The sequence below is a fragment of the Heterodontus francisci genome, unplaced genomic scaffold (assembly GCF_036365525.1).
Source record: "Heterodontus francisci isolate sHetFra1 unplaced genomic scaffold, sHetFra1.hap1 HAP1_SCAFFOLD_58, whole genome shotgun sequence".
Taxonomy (NCBI): domain Eukaryota; kingdom Metazoa; phylum Chordata; class Chondrichthyes; order Heterodontiformes; family Heterodontidae; genus Heterodontus; species Heterodontus francisci.
This window is the reverse complement of record NW_027142006.1, coordinates 2,911,436-2,924,582: the sequence shown is the minus strand read 5'-3', so window position 1 is coordinate 2,924,582 and position 13,147 is coordinate 2,911,436. Positions and strand designations below refer to the sequence as shown.

The 13,147-nt window shown below is 44.3% G+C and overlaps 2 non-coding genes across 2 annotated transcripts; both read left to right on the top strand.

The window, feature by feature from the left end:
- Positions 1-9,514: 9,514 nt before the first annotated feature.
- Positions 9,515-9,586, top strand: trnam-cau (transfer RNA methionine (anticodon CAU)). Its single transcript has one exon. It is a non-coding gene; the product is annotated as a tRNA-Met (tRNA).
- Positions 9,587-13,075: 3,489 nt separating this feature from the next.
- On the top strand, positions 13,076-13,147 carry trnam-cau (transfer RNA methionine (anticodon CAU)). Its single transcript has one exon. It is a non-coding gene; the product is annotated as a tRNA-Met (tRNA).

The following is a 13,147-nucleotide window of genomic DNA, read 5'->3' as shown; positions in this document are numbered from 1 at the left end:
TTAGTGAGACATGACCTTCCCTTTACAAATCCATGCTGACTATCCCTGATTAATCAATGCCTTTCTAAGTGGCAGTTTATCCTGTCCCTCAGAATTGATTCTAATAATTTACCCACCACCGAGGTCAGACTGACCGGTCTATAATTATTTGGCCTATCCCTCACATCCTTTTTAAATAATAGTACAACGTTCGCAGACCTCCAATCCTCCGGCACCTCCCCCAAGTCCAGTGAGGATTTGAAGATGATCCTCAGCGCATCCATTATTTCCTCCCTGGCTTCCTTTAACAACCTCAGATGCAAACCATCTGGCCCTGGTGATTTATTCATTTTCAAGGATGTCAGACCCTCTAGTACTTCCACTCTCATTATGCTTATCGTATCTAATATTTCACACTCCTCTTCTTTTACTACAATGTCTGCATCATCCCTCTCCTTTGTGAAGGCAGAGACAAAAAACTCATGAAGAACCCCGCCCAAATCTTCTGGATCCACACAGAAGTTCCCTTGTACATCTCTGATAGGCCGTACCCTTTCCTTAGTTATCCTCTTGCTCTTAATGGACTGATAAAACATCTTTGGGTTTCCTTCAAGTAGTTGTATCCAGTCCACATCCACCAAATCACCTCTCAGTTTTGTAAAATTTGCCTTCCCCCAATTTAGAACTTTTACCTTTCGAGCTGCCCTGCCATTACTTAGCTTTACAAACTCATTATTGCTCGTGTAATAAGTGTAATAAGTAGAATAATCTACCAGCTACTCACCGATCAGCTTCTTCCCCTGTACCATGGAGGCTGAAAAGGCAGAAGAGACCAAAGAGCACCTCCTTCCCCCAGTCAGTGAAGTCCCTCACACATCAACTCACAGCTTTACACTCTGTCCAAACAGCACTTTCTAATTAGTAATTATTCATAAATTACACTAACTAAAACATTAGTAACCTGACCAATTACAAGGTAGCTATTTGAGGGTTTTTAAACAAAGAGCTTTTTTCCCTATCCTGATTTTAGGTCCCACTCTGGACACTTGCTTTTGTTCCAGGACACCGAGGGCGGGGTGCTGCCGAATATCCAGGCCCAAGAAAACCAGCGCTCCGGGCACCAAAACCAAGTCAATCTGCCAGGATTTTATCAAATACCCAAAGGCTCTTTTCAGATCCACCCACAGTATCTGAAAGGGCTGATTACTGTCTGAAGTCTGCTGTACCCACACCTCTGTCTATCCCTCCTCATCTAGAACAACCAGCGTCATCTTCCATTCCTTTCACCATCATGTGTTTAACTCGCTTCTCCTTTTCGACAGTCAGATATCAATGTAATAATGAAATGATCTGTGTCAGTGCTGGCCATTTCCCTGTCCTGAATTCAGACCCCACTCTGGACACTTGTTTCCCATTCCAGGACCTCCTTGTATTAATATTCAGCACCACCTGTCAGTCAGAAACTTGTCTCAATGAACCGATCCTTTTACTGAACTTCCAACTGCTGCTGTCTATTTCTCGAGGGAAAGAGCTGCTCACTGTATAAGGATGTGAGGGGAATGTAACCCGGCTGCTGGTGACAAGGTCCCGTCTTCTCAATCAAAAGCCTTTTATTTTACTTCAGTGATTCCCAGATTCCCAGCTGGTCTGTTGAGGATTTTGTTTTCACAGAAATATCTTGTTAAATACAAATCTGATTCCAACATGTCAATACCAGGACAGAATGGGAACCTTTTAAAAGGATGAAGCAACTATTTCAGTGGCTTCTCACTGTCCCCCTGAAGCCTGTGTGAAGGGGAATTACCAATAGTCTGTAATTTATTACTTCCACACCGAGTTTGAGTTATTTGTCGCGTGAAAGATTGCTGAACGGAGTCTTTTACTGTCAGTTACGGATGAGAAGTTGACAAAAATTGGCAAAATAAAGCTGTTCATAAAATAGCACCAGCAATTTGAGTCGGTAAAAGCAAAATTGTGTTTTAAAAGTTTATTTAAACCGCTACGGGAAAATAGATTTTTATGTACTTTTCCAGTCGATCACTTCTTTTCCATAGTGAAATTGGCGGCTTTCACAAATTCAAATATTCTGCCAGGTTGACAGGTTCAACCAATGATTTTTTGTATTTTGTGCTTCGAGGTTCTCTAATTGAATCACCCATCTGAGCTACTGGCTGTGTGGCTTAATGGATAAGGCGTCTGACTTTGGTATATTCTATGATGTTCGCAGAAGATTGCAGTTTCGAGTCCTGCCACGGTCATTTTGACCCAAAGGGATTATGCAGGGCTTTGGGGATCGAGTCGGGGACTGAACAGATTGGAAACCCAACATGGACTGAATGGGGCGAATGGCTGTCACTGACTTTATGAGAAGAGGGTGACCAATCAGAAGTGGGCTGGGGTTACTGCTGGCTCAAACTGCAGGAATTCCAGGTCCCTGAATGACTGAGCTGAAACTGATCAGTTTCACTGCAGGAAACACCGTCTCGGGGGAAGTAACATCACAAATAATTCCATTTGACTAATAATTCAATTATAAAACAATGGGCAGATGTGAAGGTGCGATGTTACTTTTCACTGTGAGGGGAGAATCCGCCATCTGGGTAAATCAGCAACTTTATAACATCGTCTGTACGTTTGGAAAAGAAACGATGAAAACTCTCCCCATAACCCTGGTGCGGTGGAAAGGCTCAATTCAGAAATTGGAATATAACGAGACCACAACATAAATCATTAACTGTTATTTCCGGCATAAAACACACCCCAGCTCCCGTTCCCAGGTCACTGCTGTCCCTATGAGGCGGTGGCTGAATCAGAAAAGAGACTTTGTTTTGTGTTTCTGCAGGAAAACCACAAAGATCCTCCCAGGCAGTGAAACTCATCTTCCCAGAATCTCCATACCAGATTGAAACAGAAAACACAAAGACAGTGAGAAAGTTCCAGAGAGTTACTGAGCATTAAAACCAATGAAATAAACCAATTCGAGAGAGATGTTGGTGCAGCTTTTTCAGAGAGATTGTGGGTGGCTCTTAAAAGAGCCGTTGTGTTTCGAGTGTTTTCACTACATGGTGGAGTTTTATTTGGAGTTGATGTACTTGGTCACTCACTTTGTCCCTTCTCACATTCCGAGCGCTTTGTTGGGTGGAAATATTTATTCAGGCAGTTTCAACAGCTCAGAGCCGACATTGAGTCAGAAACCAGAAATGGGAGTACGGGACACAGACAAGGAATTTACGCTGGACCTTTATAAATCTCACTGGTTATAGGCCTCAGTTAGAGCGTTGTGTCTAATTCCATGCTCCACACTTTAGCAGGAATGTCAAGGCCTTAGAGAGGGTGCAGAGGAAATTTACTGGAATGGTATCAGAAATGCAGGAATTCAGCTAATGTGGAAAGAATAGGGGTCTGGGGTGTGTGAAGCTGGGGTCCTTGTTCTTCGAGCAGAATGGCAGTTAATAGTTGTGTTCAACATTGTGAAGAGTTTTTATAAGAATAAAGAAGTTTGACTGCAATTAGACAGAGCCTTGGTGAGATCACACATTATGGGCGGCACAGTGGCGCAGTGGTTAGCACCGCAGCCTCACAGCTCCAGCAACCCGGGTTCAATTCTGGATACTGCTCGTGTGGAGTTTGCAAGTTCTCCCTGTGTCTGTGTGGGTTTTCTCCAGTTGCTCTGGTTTCCTCCCACAAGCCAAAAGACTTGTTGGTAGGTAAATTGGCCATGATAAATTGTCCCCAGTATAGGTAGGTGGGAGGGAAATATAGCGTCGGTGGGGATGTGGTAGGAATATGGGATTAGTGTAGGATTAGTATAAATGGGTGGTTGTTGGTTGGCATAGACTCGGTAGGCCGAAGGGCCTTTTTCAGCGCTGTATCTCTCTGTGACTCTAGAGATGTGGATGCTCGTTGGGTATATCCAAGAGAGAGACCGATAGGTTTTTGGATACTAAGGGAATCAAGGGATCTGTGCTAGTGTGGTAAGATGGAGTTGATGTAGGAAATCAGCTGTGATCTTATTGAATGGCAGAGCTATTTCGATGGGCCGAATGGCCTACTCCTATTTTTTATGTAAAGTTCCATTCCTCTCAGGGAATATTTTATTTTCAAAAAGAGAAATACTGCACACACTGGAAATCTGAATAATAACAGAAGATTCTGGAAACACTCAGCAGTTCCAGCACTATCTGTGGAGAGAGGAAGGGAGGAGCAATGTTTCAGGTCTATAGAAGGGTCACAGAACTGGACCATTAACCCGAGCTTCTCTTCTCCACAGTTGTTTCGGAACTGGCTGAGTGTTTTCAGTATTTTAGGCTTTTTCTTTCTGTATTTCATCCTTTTCCCACTTTACTATTTGCTGTGAAACTTTCAGCGTTGTGCTCAATTCTTTGTGTCGTTGTGTTTTCTTTATTTGAAGCAATGTAAATAGTATCCTGAAATGAATTTGCCAAATGGTTGGGCAAATTGTTACAACCAGTTTTTGAGCAAGTTCTCCACATACACAGTGAAGGATTCCTTCACATTTGTGAAGAACATACAGGACTTGCATATCGATAGCAATGCCGTGTCCATGTGTCATTTGACATTGCTAGCCTATTCACCAATGTACCACTTCAGGAAGCCATAGATATTTGCACTGCAGTGCTATATCATGGTGATCTAGACCCGCCACCATTGTGTGAATCAGTATTCATTGAACTTATGAACTCGGCAACTTGCACAGTTGAGTTCAGTTTTATTGACACCATGTATCGCTGGTGTTGCCATGGGATCCCCTCCAGGCCCAGCTCTCACAAACATCTTTGTTGGATTCCATGACAAACCTGTTTTTAAGGGAATGACACCTAACCTCCTTCCTCTTGCATATTTCCAATATGTAGATGATACATTTGCGATATTTGAATCCGCAGCTGCATGAAATAATTTCCTTGCACGTCTTCATGGGCTCCATCCTACACTCAAATTCACCTTTGGAATGGAGCTGTCAAATGAGCTCCCTTTCCTTGATGTACTAGTTGAGAAATCTGCTAAGGGGTTTTCTACCACGGTCTACCGCAAACCTACCTTCCCAGGTCAATGCACGCGTTGGGATTCTTACAGTTCCATGAGCTATAAGATTGGCCTTCTCGGCAACCAATCACTGACCGACATTGGCTCCTGGTCCAGCAACAACTCAACCTCAAAATCCTCAGACCTGCTGAGTGGTTCCAGCATTTCTTGTTTTTATTTCAAAATACTCATCCTTGTTTCTAAATCCTTATGTGTTCTCACCTGTCCCAACCTCCTTCCTCCCTCCGTAACCACCTCCCTCCCTCCCTCCGTAACCACCTCCCTCCCTCCGTAACCACCTCCCTCCCTCCCTCCGTAACCACCTCCCTCCCTCCGTAATCACCTCCCTCCCTCCCTCCATAACCACCTCCCTCCCTCCGTAACCACCTCCCTCCCTCCCTCCATAACCACGGAGTCTTATCGAAAACCTCATAAATAGGGCTGAGCCATTTGCTCACCATGCAAGCTTGATGCTGAAATAGGGCGAATCAAAGACATCCTGCATTACAATGGTTACACTGATCAGATCATTTCTATCTGTATATCACACAAACTTATAAACGGGCTGAAGGACGTCATTTTGAGCCCTGAAAAGTGCCCAGTCTCCCTCAAATTACCCTGGAAAGGTAATATATCCCCAATATTTGAGTAACAGGTGAAGCTCGCTGTTTCCTGCTGTTACTATGCAGGAGCAACAAGTGTGGTGTTCGCCACTAACAGGATGCTGCTGTCAAGCAAAAGAGACGTCCTGCCTATCACACAAATAAGTAACGTGATATATGAATTTCAATACCAGTGTGATGCTAGGTTTCTAGACCGTACATCCCAAAACTGGCGGATTGTATCAAAGAACATGTCCCTTCCGCTGTTCGCAATGGGCCCTACCCAACCAACCCGTGCTTGCAAAACTCAAAACACAGTATCCAACATGAGATGTGATTCCACAATCGGACAACATTTGCTAAATAATTCTCAGTGAGCTAAGAATTACACTGACAACCGATTTAAGACTGTCAGTAGGGCTCGCAGTGTGGTGCATTGGTGTGTACTGTAAACTACATGTATTAATACACAGGGCCCTGTTCTTTGCAGACAGAAAGAATATGCACACATGTTGTGCCAGTTTCAGCTAAACAAAATAAGTGACAGCCATTCACTGGCTCATTCCACAGGGCAATGCCTTGACCAATCAGAGTCAAGCTGCCTGGTTTAAATTTCAAACAAAGCTGGGCAGTTATCTGTCAGTTACCATTCTGAATGGCAATGCCTCGCCCAATCAGAGTTCACTTGCCAACCAATCAGCACGCTCTTCTCATACAGAAGAAAGTTGTTGTTTTCCCTTAAATTGGTATTCTTGCGGATTGCCCTGCTGAGTGCAAGACGAAAACAACTGGCGACCAAAGTTTGGACAACATGTCACTATTTTCACGAAATGATTACTTTTATTTTCAATATAAAAATATAAAGCAATATGAGTGCAACATTTACAGACAAATTCTATTACCTCACATTGCCTGATTCTTTCACACTGACAGACTATGTGAACTACTGTCCTGATTTTGCAGTTCTCACTTCCAGTTAGCAAATGTCAGCAATCTGTGATGCAGTGCAGTTTACAGAACAGACCGTCAATCACAACATGCAATAATTGTTCAGCTTCTGTTGGACTGGTGGGATTTAGAAATACTAGGAATTGAGATGAGCTGTTATTGTATTTAATTATTTGTTTCATGGGATGTGGACGTCGCCAGCCAGGCCAGCATTTATAGTCCATCCCTAATTGCCCATGAGAAGGTGGTGGTGAGCTTCCTTCCTGAACCACTGCAGTCCATGTGGGGTAGGTTCACCCACAGTGCTATTAGGAAGGGAGTTCCAGGAATTTTACCCAGCGACAGCGAAGGAATGGCGATATAGTTCCAAGTCAGGATGATGTGTAGCTTGGAGGAGAACTTTCAGGTGGTGGTATTCCCATGCATCTGCTGCCCTTGTCCTTCTAGGCAGTAGAGGATGCAGGTTTGGAAGGTGCTGCCTGAGTAGCCTTGGTGCATTGTTGCAGTGCATCTTGTAGATGGTACACACTGCTGCCACTGTACGTCAGTGTGAAGGGAGTGAATGTTGTGGATGGGGTGCCAATCAAGCATGTTGCTTTGTCCTGGATGGTGTCGAGCTTCTTGAATGTTGTTGGAGCTGCACCCATCCAGGCAAGTGGATAGTATTCCATCACACTCCAGACTTGTGCCTTGTAAATGGTAGACAGGCTTGGGGAGTCAGGAGGTGAGTTACTCACCTCATGCTTCCTATCCTCTGACCAGCTCATGTAGTCACACTATTTATAAGGCTACTCCAGTTCAGTTTCTGGTCAATGGGAACCCCCAGGAAGTTGATAGTGGGGGATTCAGCGATCGTAATGCCGTTGAATGTCAATGGGAGATCGTTAGATTCTCTCTTGTTCGAGATGGTCATTGCCTGGCACTTGTGTGGCGCGAATGTTACTTGCCACTTATCAGCCCAAGCCTGGATATTGTCCAGGTCTTGCTGCATTTCTACATGGACCTCTTCAGTATCTGAGGAGTCGCGAATGGTGCTAAATTTTGCAATCATCAGTGAACATCCCCACTTCTGACCTTATGATTGAAGGAAGGTCACTGATGAAGTAGTGAAGAAGGTTGGGCCGAGGATACTACCCTGAGGAACTCCAGCAGTGATGTCCTGGAGCTGAGATGATTGACCTCCAACAATCACAACCATTTTCCTTTGTGCTAGGTACGATTCCAACCAGTGGAGAGTTTTCCTCTTGATTCCCATTGACTCCAGTTTTGCTCTGGCTCCTTGATGCCATACTCAGTCAAATGCTACCTTGATGTCAAGGGCAGACACTCTCACCTCACCTCTTGAGTTCAGCTCTTTTGTCCTTGTTCGAACCAAGGCTGTAATGAGGTCAGGAGCTGAATGGCCCTGGCGGAACCCAACTGAGCGTCACTGAACAGGTTATTGCAAAGCAAGTGCCCCGTCGATGACATCTTCCATCGCTAGACTGATGATTGAGAGTAGACTGATGAGGCAGTAATTGGCTGGGTTGGATTTGTCCTGCTATTTGTGTACAGGACATACCTGGGCAATCTTCCACATTGCCGGGTAGATGCCAGAATTGTACCTGTACTGGAACAGCTTGGCTAGGGGCGCAGCACGTTCTGGAGCACAGGTCTTCAGTACTATTGCCGGAATACTGTCAGGGCCCGTAGCCTTTGCTGTATCCAGTGCCTTCAGTCGTTTCTTGATATCACGTTGAGTGAATCGAATTGGCTGAAGACTGGCATCTGTGATGCTGGGGACTTCAGAAGGAGGCCGAGATGGATCATCAACCCGGCACTTCTGGCTGCAGATTGTTTCAAATTCTTCATCCTTATCTTTTGCACTGATGTGCTGGGCTCCCCCATCATTGAGGTTGGGGATATTTGTGGACCCACCTCCTCCTGTTGGTTGTTTAATTGTCCACCACCATTCATCATTGGATGTGGCAGGGTGTAGATCTGATCCGTTAGTTGTGGGATCACTTAGCCCTGTCTATTACATGCTGCTTCTGCTGTTTGGCATGAAAGAAGTCCTGGGCTGTAGCTTCATCAGGCTGACGCCTCATTTCAAGGTATGCCTGGTGCTGCTCCTGGCATGCCCTCCTGCACTCTTCATTGAATTAGGGTTGATCCCCCAGCTTGTTGGTAATGTTAGAGTGGGGGAATATGCCGGGCCATGAGGTTATAGAATGTGGTTGACTACAATTCTGCTGCTGCTAATGGTCCACAGCACCTCATGGATGCCCAGTTATACATTGCTAGTTCTGTTCAAAATCTATCCCATTTAGCACAGTGGTAGTGGCACACAACACGACAGAGGGTATCCTCAATGTGAAGACGGGACATCATCTCCACAAGGACTGTGCAGTGGTCACTCCTACCAATACGGTCATGGACTGATGCATCTGCGGCAGGCAGATTGGTGAGGATGAGGTCAAGTATGTTTTTCCCTCTTGTTAGTTCCCTCACCACCTACTGCAGACCCAATCGAGCAGCTATGTCCGTTAGGACTCGGCCAGCATGTTCAGTAGTGGTGCTACCGAGCCACCCATGGTGATAGTCATTGAAATCCCCCAGCCAGACTACATTCTGTGCCCTTGCCACCCTCAGTGCTCCCTCCAAGTGGTGTTCATCAGTCTCTCGCTGTCTCTTGCTGGTTTGCTCAGTACCTTTCTCTGTCTGTTCATTTCTGAGTCCTGATAATCTCTTCCTGGTTTTCTGTGTGTCTTTCTCTGCCTGCCTCATTGTCGGTGCTGTTACTCCATGTCCTTGTGTCATTGTGCAGAGAGGGTGAGTCCGTCAGCACGTGTGTTGCTGAGGCCAGAATTCTTGAGCATTCAGACGACAATCCTATTTTTATAAAAACATTGGGGAAATGAACATATTTCACTAACAGGCAGCAAAAATTTAAGCCAACAGTTAGCAGAGTGGCGCAGCGGAAGCGTGCTGGGCCCATAACCCAGAGGTCGATGGATCGAAACCATTCTCTGCTATTTATGTTCGGTAGGAACACAAACAGTTCACTTTCAAAACATCAAGTGTTTCCCTATAATTACAAGATGCGCTCGATTGCGATCAGTTGGTTTGCTCAGTACCTTTCTCTGTCTGTTCATTTTTGAGTCCTGATAATCTCTTCCTGGTTTTCTGTGTGTCTTTCTCTGCCTGCCTCATTGTCGGTGCTGTGACTCCGTGTCCTTGTGTTATTGCGCAGTGAGGGTGAGTCTGTCCGCACGTGTGTTGCTGAGTCCGGGATTCTTGAGAAATCCGACTGCAATCCTATTTTTATAAAAAACATTGGGGAAATAACACAAACAGTTCACTTTCAAAACATCAAGTATTTACCCATAATAACAAGATGCTTCCAAAGGCACTCGATTGCAATCAGCTTCTTCCTTCTAGTGAACACATCAATCAGCAACAAATCACTTTTGCTCACACGAACACAAGCTGCAAACACGGACCAGCCGAGTCTCTCCCACTTTGTCAACCCCTTCCTGCAGAGCCTCCTCTCCACCACCAGATGGTGATGTTGGCCACAATAAAACCAGGACAAATGGTCACAGTGAGGAGACGGTCAGTAACAGAAAATAAAACAATAACAGGGAAAACCTTTACACAACAACAGGGTACATCTTTACACAACAGAAAACATATTTACACACCACGAAATACCTTTAGACAACAGGGAGAATACAATCATACAAATGCCTTGTTTCTCCATCTCAGTCTCGTTGTCTCTCTCTCTGTCCCTCACTTTTGCTTCCTCACAGTCTATTGGTTTTCTGTGTGTTTTTCTCTCTGTCCCGTTGTCGATGGTGTTACTCAGCGTCCTTGTAACATTGTGTAGCCAGGCTGAGCCTCCCAACACCTGTGTTGCTGTAATAAAAACAGAAAATGCTGGAAATGCTCAGTAGGTCTGGCAGCATCTGTGCAGAGAGAAACAGTGAACAGTTCATGTCTGTTTCGTTAGCTCACATTCACTTTGTTCTCTCTCCACAGATGCTGCCAGACCTGCTGACTATTTCAAGCATTTTCTGTTTATATTTCAGATTTCCAGCATCTGCAGTATTTTGCTTTCGTACGTGTGTTGCTATGTCTGGGACTGTTTGAGTGCAATGCAATTGCTTTATAAACAGCATTGAAACAAACATTTATCTCGCTAACACACAGCACTAATACACAGCTGGATATAAACAGCAGCCTGCAGCAGAGGGCGCAGTGGAAGTTTATTAACACAAATAATTCACCAACACTATATTTACTGCTATCCCCAATCACACCACGCTTCATCTTAACACGTTTTACTCTTTATTTACATCAACTTCTTCCTTCCAGTAAACACTTAAATTTGGAACACAGCTTCCAAATCACCTTTATTCAAACCCGAACACACATCAGTCCAGACTTTCCCCTTTCTGTCAACCCATTCCTGCATCACTGCCTCTCCACCAACAGTTGTCGCGAGAATCATACAATCATCGAATGGCTACAGCACAGAAGGAGGCCATTCGCCCTGTCGAACCCGTGCTGGCTCTCTGTTAGAGCAACTCAACTCATTTCACTCCCCAGTCAGTTCAATTTTGGAGGTGGGAAAACTGCTCGAAAGAATAATTTGGGACAAAATTAATAGTCCCATGGACAAATGTGGTTTAATTCAAGAAAGCCAGCATGGATTTCTTAAGGGAAAATCATGTTTAACTGTCCTGCTGGAGTTTTTTGATGAGGTAACAGAGAGGGTTGATGAGGGCAATGCTGTTGATGTGGTGTACATGGACTTTCAAAAGGTCTGGCAGCATCTGAAAGGTCACTGACCTGAAACGTTAACTTTGCTTCTCTCTGTACAGATGTTGCCTGACCTGCTGAGTATTTCCAGCATTTCTTGTTTTCATTATGGCACAGAGTTCCCTTTTCAAACTTACAGAATTAACCACAATAATGTACTCTGAGATTCAAGTTAATTATCAGCCCAATATTTACACACATTATGAGTTTATAAGTTTCAGTATGAATTCCCATTCGTGCATCCTGACATATACATTAGATATAACATAACATAAGAATAGAAGAAATAGGAGCAGGAGTATGCCATTCGGCCCCTCAAGCCTGCCTCGCCATTCAGTAAGATCATGGCTGATCTGCCCCAGACCTCAACTCCTCTTTCATGCCAGCTCTTCATAGCCCTCAACTCTCCAATATTTCAAAAATCTATTTACATCCTCTTTAAATACTTTCAGTGATTTAGCCTTCAATACTGGCTGGGGTAGAGAATTCCAGACATTCATTACACTCTGAGAGAAGAAATTCCTTTGCATCTCAGTTTTAAATGAGTGTCCCCTTATTCTGTAACTATGTCGCCTAGTTTGAGATTCCCCCACGAGTGGAAACATTTTCTCAGCATCTTCCCTGTTAATAAAAACAAGAAATGCTGGAAATACTCAGCAGGTCTGGCAGCATCTGTGAAGAGAGAAGCAGAGTTAATGTTTCAGGTCAGAGACCCTTCTTCACCCCGTTAAGCCCCCTCAGAATCTTGTACGTTTCAAAAAGATCACCCCTCATTCTTCTAAACACGAATGAATAACCTGGTTAGCCATTCTTCATAAGTCAACCCCTTCATCTCAGGAATCAGCTGAGTGAATCGCTTTTGAACTCCTCCAATGCCAGTACATCCTTTCTTAAGTCTAAATCTCAAGTGTGATATCAGATTGAGAGAATCTGAAAGATAGTACAACCTGAGATACAAACTGAGATTTCAGTTTAAAACTCCCCCAGATTGTGAAACTAAAAGATACAATAGCAATTCAATTTGTATAGACTGTGCGTTGGATCACATTCCAGCCCTCATACAGTATCAGACTGGAAGATACTGTAGCAATTCCATTAGTGCAGACTCAGCTCTACATTACAGAGCAGGGAACATATTTAAACAACCCGGAACACTTTTACACAAGATGGATCATATTTACACAACTAGGAAGATCTTTACCCAACAGGGAACCATTTTACACAATAACAGAGAACATCTTTACACAACAGCGAATATAGTTACACAATAGAGAACATATTACACAGCAGGAAATATCTTTAAAAGAACACAGGGAACATCTTTACACAACAGAGAACACAATTACATAAATCATCCGTCTTTCGCTGTCTCTTGCTGGTTTGCTCAGTACCTTTCTCTGTCTGTTCCTTTCTGGGTCCTGATAATCTCTTCCTGGTTTTCTGTGTGTCTTTCTCTGTCTGTTCCCTTCTGGGTCCTGATAATATCTTCCTGGTTTTCTGTGTGTCTTTCTCTGCCTGCCTCATTGTCGGTGCTGTTACTCAGTTTCCTTGTGTCATTGTGCAGTGAGGGTGAGTCCGTCAGCACGTGTGTTGCTGAGTCCAGGATTCTTGAGCATTCAGACGACAATCCTATTTTGATAAAAACATTGGGGAAATGAACATATTTCACTAACAGGCAGCCAAAATTTAAGCCAGCAGTTGGCAGAGTGGCGCAGCGGAAGCGTGCTGGGCCCATAACCCAGAGGTCGATGGATCGAAACCATTCTCTGCTA